The sequence below is a fragment of the Saimiri boliviensis genome, chromosome 16 (assembly GCF_048565385.1).
Source record: "Saimiri boliviensis isolate mSaiBol1 chromosome 16, mSaiBol1.pri, whole genome shotgun sequence".
In the NCBI taxonomy this organism is placed as follows: domain Eukaryota; kingdom Metazoa; phylum Chordata; class Mammalia; order Primates; family Cebidae; genus Saimiri; species Saimiri boliviensis.
Window position 1 is genome coordinate 7,513,580 of NC_133464.1, and position 5,561 is coordinate 7,519,140.

Consider the following 5,561-nt stretch of genomic DNA (forward strand, 5'->3'; position numbering starts at 1 on the left):
AAGAGCCCTAAGGTTGGGGAGCTTAGAAAAATGCCAAAACGTTGAACATGAGCAAAGTACAGACTAAGAGGAAACCTTTATGCAAGAAGAAAATGGATTTCTAGACATCAAATCCCAGCATCATGCAAAATTGGTCTGTGCCTTGATCCGATGAAACTTTGCTGATTGACACCATTATGTTGGAATCTACGGTAAGGCTCCTACCTCCATTCTGTGACTGTTTTGTTTTAGGCACTTGCGTGCATTACCTTACTGAATCTTTACAACCAAGCTATGAAGTGGTATTTTTTTCCCATTTTTTTTTTCAAGTGATGATGGGTACTGAGGATCAGATTGTCAAGTACCTTTCCTGGAGTCAGAATATTAAACTGTTAAGTGGTGGAGCTAAGATTCTGTTTTTCTGTAACTCTAAAAACCCATTGATAATCCTTTGTACAGCTGTGTTATGAATGACTGAAAAAAATGAATGAGTGAATGTATATTTGGATTAGCTGGTTTGACAATTTACAGCAAGACGTTACCCCATTCTTTGTATAACACATTTTACGATAATTTTCAGAACTGTACTTACATGGATGACGAGGTACTCCCCAAACTGGAGCTTCGGTACTGTAGGTTCTCTGAGTCCAGAAAGCACGCAGAGCCAATGCTGTCATTTTGAGTCTGAGAATTTGGCCAAATGAGGGGTGTTGTCAGAGACATCACAGGGCTACCCATACGTAAATGTTCATTACTCTAAATTCTTTCTTTTGGGAATTGATGGTGAAACTCTCCCCCTGAAGTGTCAAGCTGTCACGCTGGGTAGATGAGATAAGTCACACACACTGGCATCACTGCCATTGTCTCGTGCTTAGTCATGCATGCTTGTTTTTGGGAATAGTTATTTGACGAAAGAATTCATGACCACAGGGCCTAACGCAGGAGTAGGCAAGCAGAGGCTGAGGCACTGGGAACAGAGGGACCACACGAATGTACCACTGAGAAAAACCAAAGCACTCCCAGCTCTCTCCCCGACCCAACATCCCCCGCCTCTTCTACTGAGAAAGCCTCTTTCTGAGGGATAGAGGAGGGACGTTGACAAATGCCATTGTTAAACATTGACAAATGTTTAACAGTGACTAAAGAGTGATAGTTAAATTATGCGATTTTTCCTAGAACAACACAGGATTGTGAGGAGTGAGTTAAACAGTGTCTCAGTCTGTTTTGTGCTGCTGTAACAGAATATCGGAAACTAGGTAATTTACAATGAGCAGGAATGTATTGGCTCATAGTCCTGGAGGCTGGGAAGGCCAGTAGTACGGTGCTGACATCTGGCGAGAGCCTTCTTGCTGTAACATCACATGGAAGAAGGCGAGAAGGTAAGAGAGAGCGAGAGGGGCTAAACTCACTCTTTGATGCCAGCACCAATCCCACCCATGAGGGCGGGGCCCGCATGGCCTCATTACCTCTTAAAAGTCCCACTTTTTAATATGGCTTAAATTTCAACATGCATTTGGAAGGGGACACACATTCAAACCATAGCAGGCACCTTCCATTCTAGACTTTTGTTAGCATGGATTATTTTATCGAATTATATTACAGAATTGTACAGAGAAAAGGGCCCTAATGATTAACTGGGTACAGTGTTGCGGGTGGAGTGGAAGAGCTGGGCAGCAGCAGAGAGCAGCATCAGGCCAGGTCCAGTACCCTGGTTGGGTGCTGGGCAAGAGTAGCCCAGAATATGCTCAGATCCTTGGGCTTTTCCAAACAGGAAACCTGGGCATTCAATACTTTGGATATTTTCAGGGGAGGGGCAAAATTAAACAAAATATGTTAAAAATTTGAACTTGATATCAATTAGAAGTAGTAGTCATCCTAGTTTTGAAAAACTTCAATTGAAATCATTCAGGTTTTTAAAAAAGTTCTAGAAATACATTTTCTAAATGAAATACGAGTTGGATGTAATACAGAAATGGTAACCACATGCCTCAGCTCTTCCCATCTGCTGGGTTTTCTGCAGCGTGATGTGGTACAAGGGAGCCTGGAAAAAAATGTCTTGGGTCACGAGTCCCCCACTCACTTGCTGTGTGGTCATGGGCAAGTTCATTTCTCTGAGGCTCCATGCCCTCATCTGTAAAATGAGGAGAGCAGAATGGATAATTTTTCAGCTTCTTTCTAGGTCTGAAATTCTGTGCTTCTTCCAGGAGTTTTTTTGCTTGTTTGCTTTGTCCTCTGCATTCTATTTCAATAGGAAAAGGGGAAGAGGAAAAGCAGAAAGAAAGAGCAAAAAGTAAAGAAAAGAGATCCAAATATTAAATAAGCCTCAATCAAGTATCAAGCATTGTAGAATTAATAATCAGAAATTACTAATTTCTGATGAATAAATTACATTTCTTAATCCTGATCATAAACGTAGGAAATACACAGTGTTATTGGCATCATTTTACAGGTGTGGACTCCGAGGCCGAACATTTGACCAAGGTTAGGTAGATGTCTTAGTCTATTTGGGCAGCGATGGCAGAACACTTTGAAGTGGATGGCTCAGGAAAAACAAACTTCTTTCTCCTAATTCTGGAGGCGGGAAGCCCATGATCAGGGTGCTGGAACAATTGGGAAGGCTCACGATCTGGCCCACAGGTGGCCCTCTCACTGTTCTACACTTCACAGGGTGGCCGGTCCAAGGGGACTCTCCGGGGCCTCTCTCTCTTTTTTTTTTTTTAATCAATTTATTTTACTTTAGGTGCATACTATATCCGGCGTTTCTCCCCATGTTATCCCTCCCCACCCCCCTACCCCCCGCTGTCTCTCCCCTACCTCTCCTAACTGCTCCCAGTGTGTGATGCTCCTCTCCCTGAGTCCATGTGTTCTCATTGTTCAACATCCACTTATGAGTGAGAACATGCGGTGTTTGGCTTTCTGTTCTCGTGTCAGTTTGCCAAGAATGATGGTTTCCAGATTAATCCAAGTCCCTACAAAGGACATGAACTCATCATTTTTTATGGCTGCGTAGTATTCCATGGTGTATATGTACCACATTTTCTTTGTGCAGTCTATCATTGATGGGCATTTGGGTTGGTTCCAGGTCTTTGCTACTGTACACAGGGCTTTGGGCACTTATGTGATATGAATGCTCTGCGCTCATGAGCCACTCACCTCCCAAAGGCCCCACCTACTAATACGATCCCATTGGCCATTAGGTCTTAGCGTATGAATTTGGGTGGAGGACATAAACATTCATGCTATAGCAGTAGTCAGGGTGATCATTTAAACACAAATCGGGGTGACTTCAGAATGCCTCTTCTTCCCCATGCTCAGTCTTTCTACGATGCCACACTGTCTCCCAAAAGGAGCAGACAAAAGAGGAATTAAATTAGACAGCAGGAGTGGAGCGGGAAGAAGAGATGTAGAAAGATCAGAGCAGACACATGTGACCTGGGCTACTCACAGTGATGCCCGCCGTTGCCACACAGACGCCTCCCACACAATGGCCTTAACCCTGGTTCTCACCCACTGTGTGGGAAAGCTGCCTCATGCTCCCCACTGGCAATGGGGGTTCAGAGAAGCATGCATGCTGGGTCCAGCAGTGTCCACCAGGGACACACGTGGAGTTCATAACCATGTCTGGGTACCTCTGCTGTCCTAGCTGGAGAAGGTGTGGAGACATAGCAAGGGAGACAGATGGATTAGGGAAGTGGGGAAGGACCAGGCAAGTATTTATTTCCCTACTGCTCTCCATTACGTGTCTCTAAAATGAACACTGCAAGAACTATTCTAAGGAGCATAAGGATTACGGGCACACGCACCACCACGCCTGATTAATTTTTATATTTTTAGTAGACACAGGGTTTCACCACGTTGGTCAGGCTGGTCTCGAACTCCTGGCCATGTGAGCCACCCGCCTTGGCCTCCCAAAGTGCTGGGATTCCAGGCATGAGCCACCGTGCCCAGCCTCACATTTGCCTTTTTTTAAGGCCGTTATTTAGGACTCAAGTGAGAGATGTCAGGAGAAAAGGTGAGGGAATTGCGGGTGAGGGTGGAGAAGGGGGTCGGCAAGGTTTGAAGATGTTGGAGGGTTAGAGCCACCACATGAATCCTGTGCACATGGCACATCCATCACTTCACGCTGTGGTCTCTCGTAGGTCTTGGTTCCCTGGGTTTGGGGAGATGAGTCCCCTTGGCTGAGCCATTTCTAACAGGGCTGGAGGATTTCTGCAGGAAGTGGTTGCCGGTGAGTCAGGACTCGGCGCTCATCCCTCTGAGTCAGTAATGAGCCGATTTCTCAGGGGGTTAGGAACAAGCGGAGGTGGAGTGTTAAGTAAGTGGTAAACCCGACCACGAACTCTCACGGCACCTTCTCTCAGGGCAAGGAGGTTAATGCCAGTGTGTTTCCTCAGTCCCAATTTGGATCATTCTATTTTTAATTAGCTCTTAATTATCCCTATAGATTCAACAGGATACATTATCTTCCATGTCTTACCTTTAACTTGAAAGCACTGATGTGCTGCTCAGGCCTATGACTAATGAAGAAACCAAGATCTCCAAACCTTGCCAACCCCCTTCTCCACGCTCGCCTGCAATTCCCTCACCTTTTCTCCTGACATCTCTCACTTGAGTACTAAATAATGGCCTTAAAAAAAAGGCAAATGCGAGGCTGGGCATGGTGGCTCATGCCTGTAATCCCAGCACTTTGGGAGGCCGAGGCAGAAGGATCACTAGGTCAGGAGTTCGAGACCAGCTGGACCAATATAGTAAAACCCAGTCTCTCCTAAAAATACAAAAGTTAGCTGGGCCTGGTGGTGCACTCACCTGTAATCCTCGCTACTTAGGAGGCTGAGGCAGGAGAATTACTTGAATCCAGGAGGAGGAGGTTACATTGAGCCAAGATGGTGCCACTGCACTCCAGCCTGGGTGACACAGTGAGAATCTGTCTCCAAAGAAAAAAATCCGGAAACCAAAATCCAGCCAAAACAGAAAAAAACAAAACAAAACAAAACAAAAACAAAACCAGAAACCAAAATCCAGCCAGAAAAGAGAAGTATGGCTTCCTTTCTAGACCTATGAATGACTTTCCTTATTTAAGGTGTACCCAAAGCAACCCTAACCGTTCAAACCACACTTCACTTACACAAGAAGAGGTTAAGGACTTTCAAAGAAAAGTCGATCAGACCCTGATGGCCTGGGGCTTCCTAAAGCAGCCTCTTGGAGCGGGGCCTGTAGGTGAGCAGACAGAAGGAGCCAAGGCCCAGAGAAAACACCAGAAGAGTGACTGGCAGCTCTGGTTTGCCTGGGACTTTCCTGTGTTAGTCCTGGAAGCCCCTGTCCTGGGAAGCCCCTCCGTCTGGGGCACACGGGAACAGGGCTTAGTGGGCAGGCTCTGTGCTTGGCTGTCATTCAAGGCGGTTTTGGCTGCATGCTTCTCGTTCTGAGTTTGGAGACATAGATGTTACCCTGGTTGCCAGCAGGTGAGAAGGTGACTCTGATCAGCTTCTCGCTGGATTTAGAGAAGGGCAGATGCCTTAGGCTTGTAGCTGCCATTGCCGCTCACCTTCGGAAAATGAGAGAGTTGCTAAGAGGTGAGATCA

At 45.9% G+C, this 5,561-nt stretch overlaps 1 long non-coding RNA gene across 1 annotated transcript; it reads right to left on the reverse strand.

Moving 5' to 3' along the window:
- Window positions 1-1,529: 1,529 nt before the first annotated feature.
- Window positions 1,530-4,198, reverse strand: LOC104651437 (uncharacterized). Its single transcript, XR_744904.2, has 3 exons — window positions 4,097-4,198; window positions 3,425-3,622; window positions 1,530-2,218 (listed from the first exon to the last, which is right to left on the reverse strand). It is a non-coding gene; the product is annotated as an uncharacterized LOC104651437 (long non-coding RNA).
- Between the last annotated feature and the right edge of the window lie 1,363 nt (window positions 4,199-5,561).